General features: G+C 36.8%; 1 protein-coding gene across 1 annotated transcript in view; it reads left to right on the plus strand.

Moving 5' to 3' along the window:
• LOC129740308 (calcium-activated chloride channel regulator 1-like) overlaps window positions 1-21,928 on the plus strand; it is a 241,765-nt gene that overhangs the window by 153,510 nt on the left and 66,327 nt on the right. The gene's annotated exons all lie outside the window — the stretch shown is intronic.

Here is a 21,928-nt window from a genome sequence, read left to right on the forward strand (position 1 = left end):
TTTCAAAAAAAGAATTTATAGAAAAGAAAATAAACTTCAAAATTTAGAAAAAAAAGACACAATTGAACTGTCATCTGATCCAGAAATTTTCATCCTTTCAAGAGTTGTCCTGGAGTGTAAATTTTACAATCCTCGCTTAAAATCGCTACATCTCTCTTGTTTCTCAAAAGATTTGTACGAAAATTTAGCTACAACAATTCAGATTTACGTTACTCAAAGAGTGAGAAAAAAATGAAAAAGTATGCATCCGAAAAAGTCTTAAGATCAGGTTACTAGGTACATGTTCTTTTTTTTATTCAGTGGCTAAGAAAGATGAAATAAGAAGCTACATATACTTTGCGTATGTTTATAAGATCATGACGATTATGAAATTACTTCATAAGAACCAGTATAAAATTGCCGTTCTGGTAAATATGAATTTATTGCAAAAATCTTGCGTTAATTACTCAAAATTCAGTTCAAAGTTGAATTGAAGTTTAAGAAAATCTGAAAAATTAGTTGCCGACAAAAACTTTGAAAAACAGCTACCTTTGAAAATTTGTCAAAAATTCTGTGTTTTGTATTTTGAAAATTTAAAAATACCCCAACAAACATAAAATCGCTTTTAAAATGATAACTCAAGTCATTCAAAACTTTACTGCGAATCGTAATTCAAACAGACGCAAGTAAAAAGTCATAAGAATCGTTACTCGGAGTCGGATTAAATGGTTTAAATCAGATATGAGAAAAAGTCTGCTATGTTTGCAGATTTTGAAGAAGACTTCGTTCCTTTTTTTCTCCCGCGTGGGTCAAGTGGGAGAACAGCTTTGTTGTTCTCTATGCGACCAGCAGTGCAACCAGATTGCTTAAAAATCAGATGGTGTATTTGCAAGAATTGCCCAATGACAAAAGCAGCAAATATTGTCGCTGACAACGGTTCACGTGCGTTGAGAGAAAAAATTTGTGCTCTCTTGCATTCTTTCATTATGTATGAATAAGGTGTCGAATATCGTCCAATTCGTATACTCTTATCGCTTTAGCCAGAAGTTGAAAATATGCATTATTGCCTCAACTTTGGTAGGTAAATGATGTTTTTACGAGTTTAATACGATCATTCTATAATGTATGTATATGAAACGTATAACAAAGTTGATGAGAAATATAATTACAAAAATGTTAGCTGGGACTATAATGTGTTAAATTACTTCAACTTTCTTATACACTTTTCAAATATTGTTCGAGTTTTTTTCCTTAGACTTAACGGAACCTTAACGGAAAACTGAATTTTTGCACCTACAAATCGGTTGAGAGATATAGCGATTTAAAACGAGGAGACTCTCATGATTTCAAACGTGAGTATTTTTTCTAAGCATTCAGTGAGCGTCCACATTATGTCTATGCAATATTAAAGGATTTTATGAATTCAATGAGAATCCCAAAAGATTTTTTTTATTTGAATGCGCCTGAATAAAGATACAAACCGTCAATCATCCAATTGTGTCATATAAATGGACACTCAAGAGCGGATGAGGGTTAAATAGACCTCTCCATTGCTTTATTTACCTTAAAATATTTTGATCGAAGTTCAGATTTTTTCCAAAGAATTTTGCTTTGGCCTATTAAATTCTCGTCTTCAAGCTTGGAACTAATTGAAACATTTGCCATTGACATTGAACGTAAAACGTCTTTTGCTGGGAAATCTACTCCGCAGTTCAACTGTTCATTTACATAGGAATTCAACCATGCTCTCATTGTTGTCCGTTTCTCCCTCAATGTCAAACGCGCGAGTCCCCGCTGACAGAAATGATGCTGGTGCATTGTGTGTGTTTTTTTCCATTCAATCCGGTCTAGTCTAGACTAATTATTTTTATACTTTTATATTGTCCAATATCAACAGTTTATCTGGTTAACAGCCTGAAGCTACACGCACCGGCTAGCTATGCTGCTAAGATTTGTTGCGCTTTGCAGTGTCAATAAGTTATTTCTGTGGTCTGAGTACCCTCTCGTTTGATTTTCCAATATAAATCTACAAACAAAAATACAGATCAAACTAGAAAGTTCTCAAAAGACAGTGATATCCTGATTTGTAGTACAGACCCCGTCCGTTTTTGGCAACATGCCCGAACATTTTGTGTTGCCAAAATCGAATGTTGCCAAAATCGAATGTTGCCAAAAACGAACGGAGTCTGTATTACATGTTCATAACGGGAGCCCTGAGCTGGATTATGATGCAATCAGTCCAGATTTTGGTCGACAAATGACCGGGCAGATGAGATCTCTTCTATCCTGCCGAAGAAGTAATCACAGATATTGAATCCTTTCCAATCGTTTAGTACCTAGTAGGTATTCCATATGTCTGCAAGCAACAACCAACTTCAAACGAAAATCCACAAAACCCGGACGCCCTGAGCTTTTCATCGTCTGCTTCCTTCAACCCGCCCTGTTGTTTGATAACCATCGGATCTGATCCGGATGATGTCTGCCTTTATAGCCATTGAAACGTGGAGCTTTGGGCAGGGTTCATTGCAAAAAAAGGTAAAATAAGATCTCCATCAATGAATGGGATTCGATAGGAACACGTTTGCTTGATTCACACTCTTAGAACGTTCGGAAGGTACCTACTTATAGCTCAAGTCTCTAAAATCGAAACCTTTCATGACGTTCGTGACGTTCACGAATCAAGAAGGTATGGGTGCGAGTGATTTTGAATTGAGAAGGAGAGGGGCGAAGAACATTACTAGGTTCCCCCGAAGATCCCCCCGGGGAGTCATTTCAGTCGGTTTGGCACAATCGGCGTTCAATAGAGGGAGAGACATGTAGAAACCTTCCCTGTCGGCAAATGGCACATGAAATTCTCAATCGAAAGGGAGATTCACTTCTAATTGCATGATGGTTGACTGACTGTCGATGTTCGATAGGCGGGCTCCACTAGAGTGGTCCATTGTTTTTTATTCGTTAAGCTGCTGCACTCATCTGTGGATTGGTTTTGTTATTTTGGAATGGTACTGGTCCGATGATTTTACTGAATGAATTGTCCAATGGCTTATGACAACATTCAGTGGCATTTATTAAAACAAAAAAACTCGATACTTTTCTCCGTTAAAGTAGGAAATAGACAGTTTTTGTGTTTGACTCAAGACTCTCGGCACAGGCACATTTTCCTCACCAGATATTTGAGGCCCTTGGAGCCAAAGGGATAAAAGTGTATGAAAGTTAATTTTGAGAAAACACGTTTTTGTGTTTGGCGATTTGACAAATATTTTTTTCAAAAGTTTTGGTTTTTTCTATTGAACGTAGTCCTTTAAAAAAATGTTAAAAATCTGAAAAATTCACCAAGTATAGTTCGAAATATGAAGAATCGTTTGGAATCATTATCTCAAAATCGACCATTTTTGCATTTCTAGCCCTTTGTATCTGAGGACCTCATTTATACACTCAGAAAAATACTATTATGTATGCCATAAGATTCTCTTATGAAGTGGCGCCATAAGAAAAATTAATGAAATTCATAAGATTGTCTTATGACGCGAATGAATTCTGAAGATGAACGCCTACTTCAATGAGAGGTTGTTGCTTTTCATAAGAGATTCTTATGGAAACAGTAAATCACTTTCTAATAAGAAAAATTCTCGATATTTCATGCTGAAAACATTCACTTTATTGTTTGCCAAATTTGTTTAAAATTAAATCCTTCATGGTCACCATCAGCAGCGCATCAACAGACGGCTCCATCAAAGTTTTTTTTTGCCGCATCTTAATCTTCGACCTTTCGTTTTTTGCCGATCAGCTTGCTGAAAAGTAAACAAATAATGAATTTTAGTTTACTAATATATTCAACGTTCACACCCAAAAACATCAAATCGAACTTACCATTCCGGAGATAACAATAACATTTAACATTGAAGGAAAACTATAATAACTATGAACTGGCGATTGCTTCGTACTGTTAGATGATGAAAAAAAACTGATGCTATGAATGAATGTGTTCATCATTTTTTCACAATGCCGTTTCTTCTATTTTTCATAAGAACATCGTATGAAAATTGAAAGAATTTCATAAGACTCTTATGAAAAATTAGTTTGGACGCAAAAAAGTGGTTCATAAGATGTATCTTATGAAATTTATAATAAGATTTCCTCTGAGTGTATGTATGTATGTAGGTACATACGTATGTTGTTTATCCACCATGGCATGGATTCGTCGCAGTTTCTGCCTAAGTATGGGCTGACATGCATTCTTAAATTATTAGGTTCGACAAATCTCCAATGCAACGCGTACGCCATACCCGGACCCCATGGCTTCGTATGAACTGTTATGGAGTGAATGTATTGCGTGGGTTGTTGTTAGTATATTTTGGAAGATCGAGTGAATCCGGTGGACTACTTTACTTACAGGCATCCGTGTTTATATCTGGCCAGCTGTCAACTGAATGAACATTCTTATAATTTAGTCAGTTATAGGAGAAAACACATCTTACCTGTCGGCAACTTATGGGATTCGAACACAAAAGTTTTTTTTCCGATATCGGGAATCAAACCCAATACACCTGGCATACCAAAATCAGACTCGCACCAGCCTATCCGCTAGACCACATCGGCGCTCAATCTTTGGCTCTGATGACCTCATTTGTGTCATAAAATACCCTGGTTCCTGGTGTCATCCTACGATGAACTTAGTTACGACGAATATCTTTTTCTCTTGCACATCCCTTGAGGAGAAGGTTATGTTTTATCTCCACTCCGCTTCAATGAGGAGTGGACATAATTGTAGGAACCAATAGAAGTCAGCAGAAATCAAATGAAAGTTTTCAGTAATAGTATTTAAAGGGATAATAAACTTTCTTAAAATCATTATGAATATCAGTTAAAATGGCATTAACAAACAAGTTAATATAAGTAATTTAAATGTGATTTTATTTAGTGGCAATAATTCCGATCAATTTATTTTGAAGGTAACCGTTTTGTATTCCAGTGTAAACAAATTAGTCACAGTAGAACTAAACGCTCAAAAGTATGTTTTGAAATAAGAGTATAACATAAAACGCAAACTTTGACCGAGAGCCCGAGGAAACGTGATCAAGAGCGTCATTCTTGAAACGATTTCCGGACGAACAAGTGCGTGTTTAAGTGAAATTTAGGAATTTTGGATAGAATACGACAATAATGTCCATTTTTCAGTAGATCATGCCTTAACTTTGTGATTTCACTAGTAGGATCTGACACATTCTACTCGATTTGATGATTCTACTCAAGTGTGCTATCGGCTCTCAGTTAACATCTCAACTGTTAAACTTTTAGTTTAAGAAAACTTGCACATACAGTGAGCGAAATAAGAGTAGTACCACTATGTGTTTTACTTGTTAAAACATGAATGATTGAAAATCACCTAAATTTTCTTCTACAACTTGTTTTGAATTGTTTAACGGATAAATCCAGCATAAGTTTACTTTTTTTGAACGTTATTGAAAAACTTATCCAGTAGGGGGAAGTCGTCTACTACCGGACACTTGAGGTTTTTAAGCAATAACTTCAAAAATAGATTTTTGTAAATATTGGTTCCTCTACTGATTTGAAGAGTATCAATATTATGATCACTTAACTATATTAGAAACAAATTAATTTACAACATATTCATGTGGTAAGAGAAATCATTTCATGTTAGTTTTCACTCATTTCCAAAAGTGTTGTCTATGGCCGGACACTACGAATTACTTCACCGAAGTTGTCACCAATGGAACAAAAACGTAGCAAAATGACTGAAATCACTTGCACAGGTCTTGTGAGTATGTGTTTTCCAATACTGAACGTTTTATGAAGCCAGTCATAAAAGTTTTATTGACAAACCTGAATGAAACATTTGTTTCGAAAAAACTAGAGAAAAATTGTCTATGACCGGACAGCAAAATCTTAAGTTTCTCAGAGGACCAAAATAGTTTCGTTATTGAATCCTTATCTTCTGCTAACCAATTAAGGGTGCTATAAAGATGAAAAAATGAAAGTTTCAAGTTGAAATCATCTATAATTTTTAATATTTTCTTGTCCGGTCATAGACAACAACTTGATGTCCGGTCATAGATAAATCGCATTTTTTTTATTTTCCTAATATTTCGTTTGAACTTCCGTTTTATTATCATATATCTACTATAGTCGAAAGATAACCAATCAACGATGTCGTTCATGTGCAGTTCAAATTTTACAAGCCGAAAAAACTGACCACAATACAAATGCAAAGTTTAGGCGATCCTCTCCGTACTACCAGGCAAAAGCTTTAGATGCCTATCATTCGTTTACCTTTTCAGATTGGATTACCATATTTCTAACACCATATCAGGCTACTATTTACTTTATTTTCATGGCGTTAAAACATTATTAGGATATTGAGTTTTCGAAAAATCTATGTTGTCCGGCCATAGGCGATGTCCGGCCATAAACGACTTCCCCCTACAACTGTGTTCGATAATTGCTCTTAAGTTCGAACTCGCGGACATTGGCTCAGGAGGCTACTGACATGCCAACTGAGCTATATCACAAGTTGTAAGACACACTCAGCAGTAGGGTGTCCCAAAATTGCATAACTTCTGGGAATCTGGGGGCTCACCCTCCAAATGGTAGATTAGGATGTGCAGAACAAACTTTTGTATGGAGCCGACCAAAAAAAATCATGTTTAGAGGTTCCGCAAGCGCGATCTTTAAAAAAGGTCCACTTTCAAAAGATTTGATTTTAAAAAAATTCTGGGTCCAAAAATTTTCATAAAATTTATATATTTTATATTTTGTTAATTTTGTTTGAGTTAAAAACTACACGTAAAAAATACAAAGTGAACCAAATTTGTATCAAAATGTAAAACTAGCAAGCTATTTTCAAGAAAAAAAATTTTTTTGGTCCAAAAATTTTGAAATCAACTGAACAAAATGTGTACCAAGCGTAGAATATTTTTGATACCAATGCCATCAAAAGATGCGGATTTTTGTGCACTTAAACTTTGCTGGACAAAACATGTGGTTTGTATCAACGTGTGAACAGCTATTCACGATTTAATGCTTAACAAAAATCACAATTTAGGATATTTTTTATTTAATTTATCAAATTTGTCTTAATAAATACCTACTTTAAAATCAAAATACTTGCAAAAAAAGAATTTGATGGGTTAAAGGAGTCATCAGAAGGCCATATGCCGAATTTCAGCAGAATCGGACAACAGGAAGGGGTTGCACTGAATCTCAAGTGTGAAAGGGATTCTGAGACATAGTGTTCTAAAGAAGTAAAAAAAACTGGTTTTTTATCATACATTTTTGTCTTTACCAATCGATTGCTTGATTATGAAGGTTTTATTAAAATTTCAATTAAGACTAACATTTCACCTGAAGACTGCAACTCGATTGGATTTAAAACAAAAAAGTTATGGCTGTTCCAAGATTGTATTTTTGTGGCAAATTGTTGTTTAACACACAATGAGTACTTTTTACTCATTGCGTTTTACAGGACAATTTGTAACCAAAATACAATCTTTGAACAGCCATAACTTTTTTGTTTTAAGTCCAATCGAGTTGCAGTCTTCAGGTGAAGTGTTAGTCTTAATTGAAATTTTAATAAAACCTTCATAATCAAGCAATCGATTGGTAAAGACAAAAATGTATGATAAAAAACCAGTTTTTTTTACTTCTTTAGAACACTATGTCTCAGAATCCCTTTCACACTTGAGATTCAGTGCAACCCCTTCCTGTTGTCCGATTCTGCTGAAATTCGGCATATGGCCTTCTGATGACTCCTTTAACCCATCAAAATCTTTTTTTGCAAGTATTTTGATTTTAAAGTAGGTATTTATTAAGACAAATTTGATAAATTAAATAAAAAATATCCTAAATTGTGATTTTTGTTAAGCATTAAATCGTGAATAGCTGTTCACACGTTGATACAAACCACATGTTTTGTCCAGCAAAGTTTAAGTGCACAAAAATCCGCATCTTTTGATGGCATTGGTATCAAAAATATTCTACGCTTGGTACACATTTTGTTCAGTTGATTTCAAAATTTTTGGACCAAAAAAATTTTTTTTCTTGAAAATAGCTTGCTAGTTTTACATTTTGATACAAATTTGGTTCACTTTGTATTTTTTACGTGTAGTTTTTAACTCAAACAAAATTAACAAAATATAAAATATATAAATTTTATGAAAATTTTTGGACCCAGAATTTTTTTAAAATCAAATCTTTTGAAAGTGGACTTTTTTTAAAGATCGCGCTTGCGGAACCTCTAAACATGATTTTTTTTAGTCGGCTCCATACAAAAGTTTGTTCTGCACATCCTAATCTACCATTTGGAGGGTGAGCCCCCAGATTCCCAGAAGTTATGCAATTTTGGGACACCCTACTCAGCAGTTGCGCCAGTGGCTTCTATAAAGCTAAGAATCACGCACTGCCCTTATCAACTCAAACTATCGTTCAGAAACAAACACGTGACACGTGACCTTGCCAGAATAATTGGGCTTAAGGATCACAAACGTATTACTGCATTCAGCTGCCTACTTGATTCTTCAGAACGTCCTCTGTCAGTGCTTCGCAATTTCCTCATAACGCAGCACGAGGATTATATTATCTGAATTCCCACACGCTCTCACCCAAATTTTCGAGCCTCGCATTTCTAGCGAAACTCACTGAGTTCCTCAACTTGCCAATTCCTACAGAAGCCTAAAGGACTTCCCAAGCAATCAAAAGTCCCGTAAAACAGTTTAAAAAAGGGTACTCAGCCACATCATTGATATGAAGTACGTTCTATGCAGCTCTAAATTTAAGTTCTTATTGATACTTTCAAGTTAAAAAAAAAATCTAAATTGACCTACTATTCAGCTTGATATGACCTTTTAATTCAGCTTTAAAAAAATCGTAAAATGAGCAAAAATTTTCTCTCTATCTCAGTTCACCCTTGGTATCGGTTTATAACACCTTATCTTGATTTTTTACTATATTCAGTACATGGTGCCGCCATGATGCTACGCGCCGGATTCCAAACTTGACAATTTTCACAATTGCTTCTTTCCTACAATTCCTACATATATCGCATCAGAATGGTCACTCAAGTATCAAATTGCTTATTGAAAAAAAAAACTTGTCCGATTTGGGGATCAAACCCCGACCTTCGTGGTGAGAATCGAACACGCTACCACTAGACCACACCCGCCCAACCAGGCAGCCAACCAGGCAGCCAGCCAGGCAGGAAGAAAGCACCTCAATGCACATTTGTGACTTAGTAAATCCCATTTTGAGCACTTTTGTACTCGAGTCCCTTACAACGTACATGTAGATCAATTTTGCAACTTTCAAGTTCATTAATGAGTACATAACGTTCACTTATGGGAATTGAGCAAAATAAGTCACAAACGACGTATATATTTATCACTTTTGCTACTTTCAAGTCCATTAATAAGCAGATAAAGTTTACGCAAGGGAATTGGGCAGTTGATTCTCTTTGTCAGCCAATATGTAACTTTCAAAGCCTTCATTCAAGTAAATATGTGACTTTGGGTTGCTTGGGTTAACTGTCGTGATATGTCGAAGTGACGTAGGTACATCTATTTTTCGTTTCCGCCAATGAAACTGCTTTCTCTTTTTCTACATTATTCATTACTCTCAGATTTTTCGTCAAATATGATCTGTACAATCTATGTTAAGATGTTTAAAAGTTTTAGCCTTTTGCATTACAACTCGTTACTTTACGTACAATTGCTTCAAATACACGTACGTCACTTTTGCGTATAAACGTTGATTTACTTTTAACGATTATCCAACGAAGTGGCGTTTGTCCATAGTTTCTTCATTAGGAGCGCAGCTATCTTATGACCTAGAGAGCTGAAATTGGGCTTGGATGCTCATTATTACCAGAAATAATGAAATGCGTTTTACATATTGAGAATGTTACGTTTTTTTTGTAAAAAAAAGGTCTTAGACATAGCAAATACAGCTTTAGAAATATTTACGATATTATACATTGGATTTCCTCGAAATCTGCACACGAACGTTTTCCAAAACTGCCAATTGATTTTATATTTTATATTTGAGGTCAGTGAAAAAGGGGTGACTATCCAAATCAATTTCTTTTTTTGGCGTTATTGTTTATTATGCATCGGATTGAGATAAAATTCAAGGGCTCATGAGCCCATGGGAAATCGTGGTACAGTCAATTGAATTATTTTATTGAAATGTTGGTCAAAGGACAGTTTGAAGGGTGATCTATATAAACAAAAGGGTGATACGGTCAAAATTTGGTCAAGGGAAAACGCGTGTAAATCGGTGAAATAGTATATTTAAAAAATCAAATTAAATTTCTTTTTCAAGTTTAATTAGTATAAAATTCAGGAAAAATATTCAGTTAGGCTTCCGCTTTTCCAAATCCGAATTGCCGGGCCTTACGCCTAATTCATGCCATCAGATTTTGTACAGCCACCTTGTACACCTTCTTCGCCGTAGAAAGCCAGTTTGCATTGAACTGCTGCTCGTCCTTAGCAGTTTGTTTTGGTCTTTTTTAGGTTCCTCTTGACAATAGCCCAGTATTTCTCAAATGGGGCGTCTTTCACGTAAATTTCTTGGTTGACAGTCCCGGAAGCTATAAAAATGCTGCTTTTCAAGCCACAGGTACAAATGGCTTGCCAAACCAGATATTTCTTCGCGAACTTTGACAGTTTCATGTGCTTAAAAATATCTGCTACCTTTCCCCTTCCTTTTGCCGTATAAAACTCCTGTCCCGGAAGCTGCTTGTAGTCGGCTTTGAAGTAGGTTTCGTCGTCCATTACCACGCAGTCAAACTTCGTCAGCATCGTCGTGTACAGCCTCCGGGATCGCGCTTTGGCCGTCGTATTTTGTTTATCATCGCGATTTGAAGTCACTACCTTCTTGTAAGTCGATAGTCCGGCTCATTTTTGGCTCGATACACGGTTGCAGACGATACACCCAGCTTATTTGCGGCATCTCGGAGAGAGAGGTTAGGGTTTCGCTTGAAACTACCGGCAACTCTTTTTGTCGTCTCAGCGGCTTCCGGTTTTCGATTCCCCCCCCCTCCCCCCCCCCTCCCCCCCCCCCCATACAGACTTCCTGGCTGTCGATAAACGTTCCCCAAACACTTTAATTACATATGTAACGGTTGATTTGGCAACTTTTAGCGATTTTGCCAGCTTTGCGTGAGAGAAGCTCGGATTTTCGCGATGCGCGAGCAAAATTTTGATACGCTGCTCTTCTTCCTTGGACGGCATTTTGACAACTGAAGAGTGAATTCCAAAATCAAAATAAGAGCAACATTCTACACACACACCTTCAAAACGAGGGGTGTTCAGGGTTTTTAAATGCAAAATTGAAAGAAATACGTTATGTTGATATTGACCAAATTTTGACCGTATCACCCTTTAATTGGAATAATTGGAATTATTATTCATGATTGAGGGCTCTGAAATTGATTTCAATTTTAGACTTTTATTTCTAAATTCAGAACCCGTTTTATGAATATGTCAGAAAACGAATTGAAATTCTGAAGAGATTAAAAATTAAAATTTGAATTCAGGTTCAAAAGTCAAATTCAGTTCGTAAATGAGTTCCACAATCAAAATAAAATTAATATGATTATTTCCGTGAGGAATTTAAATTGCAGGAGATCGCAGGATTCTAATTCTGATTGATAGTTCGATTTTGAAATTTAACCAAAGTCAGTTCGTTTGCACAGTTCAACTGAAAATTACAATAATTAGGAAAAACTTTTGCAGGCTAGACTTATTAAAATATTCATAAACGATTTTTGGAAGCCTGAAATACGATTCAAAATCCGGTAATTATTTTCGATAAAAATATTACGATTGTCAAATTTTCTCGGAAATTGCCCGGATTTTGGATTGAAAATTTGGAAATAGAATTTTGCCGAATTTTGCCAGGTTTTAAATAAAAAAAAGTACGGATTAGCCCGGCCCGGATACGTGCGTGAGAACTTTTGGCATTCTCAAACTATGCTCACAAGATTTTGATGCAAATTTCAAAATTTCAACCATCGATGAAAGTAAATTTCCGATTTTGTAACTAAAAAATAATGTTTCAAATATTTAAAGATGTAATTCAAAAGTTTCCATTTAACACGAGAAACTTTTAATGTAAAAAAAAATTAAAATTTATAATCATATAGTATTTAAAATTAATTTTTTTTTAATTTGTACAATGTTTGAGATAAACCCCCCCCCCCCCCCCCCACACATGAAAAAGCGGCTGAGAGAGAAATGACAGCTTGTCAAATTTGGAAGAGAGTGCGCAGCTTCACGCGATTTCATTCTTTTTCGAATTCGAGGAAGAATGACCTTAACGGGTTAAACTCCTCTCAAAAAGAAAAAAAAAATCTTTTTCGAACGAAACTGGATATACATATCTCTAAACAGGGTCCATAAGAGAGTACCGATTTCGTTAGCGATTGTCGCAGACTACGAATTGAGGATGTAGTGTCCTTTTGGCCGTTTACTGATAACTTTCTGCTCTGAAGCACGAGGAGGCTAAAGTGGCTAAATTTCGTTAGAAATGGCTACAAACGTCTTTTAGTATCCAACGTGAAGCTAATGTCTCCAAAATAGCTCAACGCTAAGGGTCTCTGCAACAATTTAAGCTTAAGGGTAACGATTTAGTCATCCCAAATAGAACCATCGTAAAATATTAGGAAATCTAATGCTCAATTAACACACGACGTATTACAGGACACGACACTTAACGTTCTTACAAAACGGAAAAAGGATTCAAAAATTACCTTTTTGTCGACCGGTTTCGGGCTCGATGTTGCCCATCTACAGGACGATGTCCGACTGATCACACGAAGAAATTAAAAACACTTGCAGCATCCTTCTATGTCGTAGTATTTGTCGGGAGGATGGTCAAATTTATAAAAATTTCCTTTTAGTAAGGGAGAAGAGTGGCGACGTAATCGGCGCCTCGTCTTCGTTCATTAGCGGTTTTTCGGCCGTGCTAATGAACATTGACTCCCATGCGTTTAAGTGTGAGGTTTTTCTAACGCATTTCTTGTACCTCACTTTTTCCCAATCTATGGCGTGATCAAGTTCTGTTGCGTGGGAAGCTACACTAGATTCGTTGATTCTTAGGTTTTCTACTGCGTTTCTATGTTCTTTTAATCGAACTTTGAACTTGCGCCGTGTTTGGCCAATGTAAATGGCCGGGCAGTTTTTGCATGGTATTTCATAAATACCTGATCTTTCTTCGTCTGGAATCTTATCTTTTAGCGAAACCAACCGATCCTTGAGTGTGTTCCCACTTTTGTATGCTGTTTTTAAGCCATGTTGAGAAAGTATCTTGGTAATCCCGTTGGTTAGTCTGGGGTAGAACGGCAAACTAACCCTTTGGGATTCTTCTTTCTCTGGTCTTAAAGTAGTTGCATCTCTTCGAATTTTCTTTCGCGCGTGTTTTTGTAGGATTTTTTGTACAAAATCGTTGTCGTATCCGTTAACCCATTCGAGACGGAGGCCTTTTCATGACATTCGAACTCATAGTACTTTACTCTTAGATAACTTTTATGACGTTTGATTTTCATCAAAACCATTTTTCAATACATTTTGCAAAACATTTGCGGATTCCATTGGTATAAGAATATTATTTTTCCGAGCAATAGTAAACTCACAATGAATGATTGTTCAGACAAAGGCAAAAAAATTCCATTGCACACACGGTGTGCAATCGGTCTCGAACGGGTTAAGGGCACCTGCTTCGAATATTTTTAATTTTTCTTCTTCAAACTCAGCTTTTTCCATGGGTATATTGTATAGCCGATGAGCCATGGAATGAAAAGCGGCTTGTTTTTGTGACCCAAAATGGTTAGAATCAACTGTGATATATCGGTCTGTTGAGGTTGGTTTTCGATAAATTGCAAATTTAATGCTGTTGTCCTCTTTTCTTGAAATCAGAAGATCGAGAAAGGGAAGTTTTCCGTCTGATTCTTTTTCTACCGTAAATTTAATGGAATTGTGCTGAGTGTTAAGAAGCTCTAGGGTCTGTGGGAGATAACGTTCTTTAACCACGGCAAGGATGTCATCTACGTAGCGCCACCAGACGCGTGGGAACAGCTTTTCTCTTTTTTCGAGGTCGTTCTCCAAATCACTCATGAAAACTTCCGCCAGAAGGGGGGAAAGTTTGCTGCCCATACTTAAACCGAAGGTCTGTTTGAAAAACTTACCCCTGAACATGAAGAAGTTTTGCTTCATACATACTTCAGCAATCGCAAGGTAAGCCTCAATTTGGTTGGGAGGAGCTCGGCGGCGTTCCAAATGGCTCCGTAAACAACGGAGGGCGTCCAAGGTGGGCACACTTGGGAAAAGTGCGGAGACGTCAAACGAAACCAGGATTTCGCCTCGACGCACTTTGAATCCTTTGAGGTGCTCTACCAATTCTACGGAGTTTTTAACGCTCTTCCCGTGGTTCACTGGATACTTTTTTATTTCTTCTACCAACCATGCTGCCATTTTTTCCGTTGGCGTGCATATATTAGAAGAAATGGGACGCATTGCTATCGGGTTTTTGTGAATTTTTGGCAGGCAGTAAAGTGACGCGACTTTCGAATTCGGGACGAGGAATTTCTTTTCCAGTTTAGTGTCCCCCATTAAGAGGGCGACTTTCTGCCTAACTGTGTTTGCCTCTTCAATCATCATGTTTAGTGGGTCTTTCGGCTTACCGTTTTTAAACATGTATTCCTCATATGGCCCAGTTGCAATCATATTCCGGACCCTATTGTCGTAATCATGTTTGTCCATGATCACGACGGCATTCCCTTTATCAGCACGAGAATAGACAACATCATGCTTTCGTAGGTCTGCGATCACAGTCTCGGGGTTGTTTGTTTCCGTTTTTGAACGGCGCGGTTTTTGGGCTACTTTTTCGACGTGATTTTTGATATCATGTCGAAGAGCAGCTTTGGATGGAAAATTTCGGAACTGTATCGAACTTTCGATGTTGTTAACAATTTCCGACACTGGGGCGACCTGGGGTGTAACAGCATGATTCAGACCTTTATTCAGTAACGCGCTCTCATTTGGCGTTAATTGAACAGACGATAAGTTAACCACAAAGTTGTCGATCATTTGTGGCGAGAGTGTGATTTTTTTTGGGCCTTGTGCAGTGACGAGCAATTGCAGTTTTTTGCGATGCTTCTGCTTAGTACTGCTCACACGCTTGCACAGGTTTCTATTCACAACAGCTAGCATTGATTGCCAACAGGATTTATTTTTGGCGGCACACTGGAGAACAATACACTCTGCTGTTGTGTGATATTCTTCTTTCTTCAGCAGCAGCAGGTGCAGCGCGTATAGCTGCTCTTCTATTGCTGCTAATGATTGGTGCTTACACTTGATTTCTTCAGCCAGCCAGATTCGTTGAGCACTTTTTACCGCTTTTTTACTAGCTTGGCTATAGGTATCGAAAACCAACCTCAACAGACCGATATATCACAGTTGATTCTAACCATTTTGGGTCACAAAAACAAGCCGCTTTTCATTCCATGGCTCATCGGCTATACAATAGGGGAGATGAGGGCATAATGGGCACCTTAAGGAAAATACTTATTTAACCATAGAGAACAGCTGTAATATGTGAATTACATCATTGTTTCGTGTTCCGACACTCAAATAGTCTATTGTCTAATTGGATGAAACTTGAAAAAGTAGATAAAAACGTTTAAAGATGCATTTTAAAAAATTTTGCCAAAAGCTGAAAACCAGTCACTGTGGAGGCATAATGAGAAACCCCCCGAGGCAGTATGAGCACCATTAATGAAGGCATAATGAGCATTTTCTGCCGGAAATCTAGCAGCGAATTCGACTCGATGAAGTCAATTGACTAATAGAGCTACAGCTCAACTTGTATCGTCTGACGATTTGGCCTATTGGTTAGATGTCGGAGAGATATTCAGTATTCATTCAGTATTCAGTATATTCATTTATCATTTATGATCATGATTGCACTAAACGGTGAGGCGTAGATTCATCAAACAAAGCAAAAACAAAATAATATAGGTCTGTTTGTAGAGTTCAAAGAATTAACACATGTTCATACACTATGTTTCTGGTGTTTTGTTTGACGGATGATGCTTTGATGTCATTAGCCGTGTAATGTAACAATAAAAAAAAATCAATCATGAATGGTATGTGCAAAAAAAAAATCCCCTCGAACAGGAATCGAACTCGAGTCAACTGATTACCTCTCCGACATCTAACCAATAGGCCAAATTGTCAGACGATACAAGTTAAGCTGTAGCTCTATTATTCAGTTGACTTCATCGAGTTGCTACTAGATTCTCCGGCAGAAAATGCTCAATATGCCTTCATTGAAAGTGCTCTGTTCGCCTCTAGTGAACAAATTAAAGTAAAAACGCGTTTTACAATTGATTAAAGTGAAAAATCAAAAATTTTATGATGCTGAAAATTTAGAAAAAATGTGTAGATCATGTTGTAGTGCGTACATTTCAGATCAAGATGATTTAAAGGTCATAAAAGCTTATTTGGTGGTGCTCAAAAATTATAATATTTTCGTCACTTGAGAACCTAGCTGGTTATTATTTAATATTTCTGTAAATATGAAAAGAATATTTCTTTTTTGGTGAAAAATTAATACTATAGATAGTACGAAAAAAGTCCTCATGAAAATTTGTTTAAGAAAATACGTACTTATGTAGAAAAATGGACTTCTCATTATGCCTCGGGTGCTCGTTATGCCCTCATCTCCCCTATACCCATGGAAAAAGCTGAGTTTGAAGAAGAAAAATTAAAAATATTCGAAGCAGGTGCCCTTAACGGATACGACAACGATTTTGTACAAAAAATCCTACAAAAACACGCGCGAAAGAAAATTCGAAGAGATGCAACTACTTTAAGACCAGAGAAAGAAGAATCCCAAAGGGTTAGTTTGCCGTTCTACCCCAGACTAACCAACGGGATTACCAAGATACTTTCTCAACATGGCTTAAAAACAGCATACAAAAGTGGGAACACACTCAAGGATCGGTTGGTTTCGCTAAAAGATAAGATTCCAGACGAAGAAAGATCAGGTATTTATGAAATACCATGCAAAAACTGCCCGGCCATTTACATTGGCCAAACACGGCGCAAGTTCAAAGTTCGATTAAAAGAACATAGAAACGCAGTAGAAAACCTAAGAATCAACGAATCTAGTGTAGCTTCCCACGCAACAGAACTTGATCACGCCATAGATTGGGAAAAAGTGAGGTACAAGAAATGCGTTAGAAAAACCTCACACTTAAACGCATGGGAGTCAATGTTCATTAGCACGGCCAAAAAACCGCTAATGAACGAAGACGAGGCGCCGATTACGTCGCCACTCTTCTCCCTTACTAAAAGGAAATTTTTATAAATTTGACCATCCTCCCGACAAATACTACGACATAGAAGGATGCTGCAAGTGTTTTTAATTTCTTCGTGTGATCAGTCGGACATCGTCCTGTAGATGGGCAACATCGAGCCCGAAACCGGTCGACAAAAAGGTAATTTTTGAATCCTTTTTCCGTTTTGTAAGAACGTTAAGTGTCGTGTCCTGTAATACGTCGTGTGTTAATTGTGTAATTAAGTTCTTACGTTGGCACAATCCCGTTTAATATGAGTGAAATCTAATGGTCTTATAACATGTACACAAATTTTCCGAAATACTGTCTACATCAAGTAGAGAAAATCAAGCTGTGAGCAAGAGTAAGCACATCCTCTACAAGAATGATGGTCTATCACTTTATATTTGTAGCATAACAAACAAATCAATCGATACGATGACGTTTGAACCATGAAGCTTATTGAAATCATCTTTTGAAAAAAAAAAATAAATAAAAAACATTTGATTAGGATAACATACAAGGTGCAAAATTCAATTATATTTTGCTGCTTTTTATAAGGGGTGATTTGGAACAAAAAAAATTGGTTATGACAGCTATAAGTTTTTAAGTTTTGTTTCATTTATAACCGTTTTCATGTAAGGTTCAAAATATCTATGATATTTAAAAGCTTTTATTTTGATACATTAAGGCTAAAAGACTTCAACGCTCTTCAATTTCAACTTTCAAGAAACGAACCCGTTCCGTAAAATTAATTCGATAGAAAATATTTACAAAGTGACAATTCCCGTACAGTGTAAACCATTTTAATCTTGCACTTTTCCTTATTTAAACCTTTTTGAAATTTTTTGCAAAACATTTTTTTTTTAAATTGAACCAGTCTAGACTAAGGCAAAAAAAAAACGCACGTTACAATGGCACGCCAGGTTTCGTGGGACTGAGCTGCCAATCTCGCTTTTAACTGGCTGGTTGGCTGGCTGGCTGGCTGGCCAAGTAGAAGGTAGTCATCTCTCTGATAGATTTCTGATGGTAGTTACTGCTGCTGGCTGGATGCCTTCGTTGCCGATTCACATCGTTGCTGCACCCAAAGCCCGGTGCACTCCAATCGCATGCAAATACGTAGATTGAAGATACTACTGAACGTATCCCCCTCCAGAGTCTAGCTCAGTCAGTCTTTCCCCTCTCGATGCAGGTAACTATTTCGTCGATCTGATGGGGAACCCGCACCTTTGGCTCGAGCTGAATGAGAACGAAACAGATCGCAGCTACCCGATAGAATAGAATGACCCCCAGCAGGCCGTGTGATGGGCTTAGAATACACAGCATACCGTTCTAGATGGCATGTCGATTTAAAAAAAAAGTTACTGCATCCGGCTGGGGGTTTTGTTTGCCACATTTGTAAGTGGATCGTATTTAAAAATTGTATTCGTTTTGAGATACGGTTCACTTAAAATTAAAAGTTCACATTCAACCGTTATCAAAATAGAGTTGAACCGTTCTTTTCGAAGGAGACAGTAAAAAAAATGAACTCGGAACCTAGTGTATCGTCAATACACACTTTTATCATCAGACTCAGAGGACACTCACTGCCAGCTGTAACTAATTGGTCTTCTTTAGGCCGCTGCATACCGAACTTCCAACTCTTGATTGATTAATTAGTCAACGTTGTTGGTGCGCGATTGAACGTCAGATTGTGCACGAGTAGGAATTACAAAATATCCAGCAGGTACCCCTACTTCTACATGCAAAAACAGGGCTTTGAATCAAACGTCCCTTCATGAATCAGCTTCAACTGAATGCAACCACTATTTTTAAGCCTGAATGAATAGCGGGATTACTCTATCAACTAGTTTGGTGGGAAACGAGGTGGGTAGGGATTATTTTAGCATAACTTTGTCACCGCAGCAAGGCCATCGAAAATTGCAAATCTGCTTCGACCACTCCGTTAGTTCTCTAACTAATGCTCTTCACAACCCGTTCGAATCGACCCCAGACCGGATGAGTTGTATTTCATGGTGACTCTTCCGTTTGGGATACTCTCCCATAGAACCACCCTAAGGCAATCCGGAACCACCTCTGAAACATACGTTTAACCCTTTCCTTCCCACGAGGTTTTCCACGTTTTAAAAATAGAAATATTGATTAACAACTAAAGTTCTAGAACAAAAGATGCTTTATTTTAGTCTACTGTTATGATCCAGTTGATAAATTTGGGTTTTGAGGTGGATCATATATGCTCCATTGGGAAGATAACAACACAGAAGGTGCAAATGAAAAACAAGAAATAACGGCCAAAATACAGGGAATTTCATCACCATTTTTAACACAAACTTAAACGATCCTATTTTGTGAAATATTTCTTGGGTATATCCAGCCCTCAAAAGTCAGACTATTGAAATTTTTGAAATATTCAGATTCTCCTTGAACCATGGCCGCCATGACACTTTTCGCCATAGAAACAAAACATGTCGTTTTTCGAAAAAAATCACGAGCTTTTGCAAATATTTTGAGACATGTGGTCATTTCAGTAGATGAAATACCTATCCTGTAGAGAAAAAACTTTTGACGGAATGATTTTCATGAGTATTGATAAAAAACTTAGCAAGATGAAAAGTACCTTTTGTTCCCAGTGTATCACCTGTGATCCACTTTACTTATTCGAAAATTTATATGTTTTAGTGGAAATCTAAGCAAACCATCATTTGATTTTGCTTGCACAAGCAAATTTCTGCACGTCAATATTTTTATTTGAGGATAAATATGAAAACTTGTGAAGTTATTGAACATCAAATGACGACTTGATTTAAATTTCAAAAAAATCCAACTTTTGCGCAGCTTTTGATCTGCCGAGCAAAAACTAGTGAATCGATTTTCTTCAAATTTTGTGCAATGATTCTTCATTTATACTTGCACATTCGATGAGAAAATGGTGTTGATCCAAAGCACCCAGTTCAAATGCGAGCTATGCGAAGTTGTGGATCACCTGTGCTACCATGGGAAGGAAAGGGTTAAACCAGATGAGATCGAAAGTGCAGGTGCAAAACCGAAGCCACAGACTCTGCAGGTGTCGTGCGCTAAGCTTTGAATCGGGGATTCTTTTTTTTTTGTTCACCTATTTGTATGTATGCCAATTCAGTTTCATCAATTACTCACCATTGCAGCAGCACCCCCAGTTGGATTTATTGTTATTCAAAGTATTATCCCCACAAGTCACCGCATTTGATAATGATTTGTTATTTTGCTCTCGGGTATTAAATGCACGGTTATAACTTATTCAAGAGCATCACGGCTTTGAAGCGGATTGAATGGGGTGTGTGGAGGGGAGCTTGCACGGTAATAATAATTAAAAAAATGGGCATTTTGGGAATCAGCTATGACAACTTTCCAACTTAACACACACATATAGTTTAGAGGAACTTGTCGAAAATATTATGTAGTGATGGCACCGAGCATACATCTTACAAAGATAACAAAGCTAGCATTATACAAATTCTAAAATTATACAATCACACAAAGAAATTCAACTAATAGATCATAAAGCCTGTTTGTCAGATAATCTTCGGTTTTGTAAACTGCTAAACTTGCTTACTGAATTCAATTTTTCAGCAGTTGGATCAGAATTTTTACAACTTATCATACTCTAGTGTCTCACATCCAACACTAGCCATTTATTAATTATGTCTCAAGTTTATATTTACTTATGTTTTATTTTTCATCTACGCATAAGCATGCATAAGATGCTCATCTTGCCCTACGTAAGTAACACAGATTAAACTGACTAGCATTAGGATGTTTTATTATGGATTAATTATGGCATTTTTTCTGCAGCTTAGTCATGCAAAATGCTTATATTCTTGAATCGGCCATATGTTTACAGATAGTTTTGAAAACGCTAATAAAGCTTTTATTAAACATACCTTCTGTTTTAGTTCTTTTGAAAGAGTTATGAGTGCTCTGTTTAAACTACAATAAAACACAAACTTAGAAGTTTGCCCCAAGCTTCCTTTAGCATGTTCTGTAATAGCACTGAGTACTTGTTTATTAAACCAAAATAAAACTTAGTGATAGTTCCCGATCAAGATGCTAAAACAGGACATATTTGAATTGGAATTCCCATTTTAACACATTTTTGATAAGTTATGTGTTTTTGAGTTAAAATAAAAAAATATATATATCCATAAAACTTATTGAAAACTTCAAATTACAGGAAGTGGTATGAATACTTCTACAATATAAGAATTGGGTGAAAGGGCAAAAATAGTAGGACTATTTTTTTGTTGCTTGACGCCATCATTAATCCATGATGGCGGCTTCCGCTTTTATTTCCAAAGCTATAATTTACTGAAAATATCATGACACCTTCACAATATGGTTATTAGATGAAAGTGATAAACGAGTAGAAGTCGAATTTCGCTGTCCGTCGCCATCTTAAATTCCAAGATGGCGGCTATAACTCAGGCGATGGCGGCATCAGCTGAACACTAAAACAATTTTAATTACTGAAAATCAAATGATATTTCCACTATATGAGTATTGGGTGGAAGGAATAACTCGAAGAAGTCGAATTTGGCTACCTAAAACCATCATTATTCCAAGATG

The sequence above is a fragment of the Uranotaenia lowii genome, chromosome 1 (assembly GCF_029784155.1).
Source record: "Uranotaenia lowii strain MFRU-FL chromosome 1, ASM2978415v1, whole genome shotgun sequence".
NCBI classification, from domain to species: domain Eukaryota; kingdom Metazoa; phylum Arthropoda; class Insecta; order Diptera; family Culicidae; genus Uranotaenia; species Uranotaenia lowii.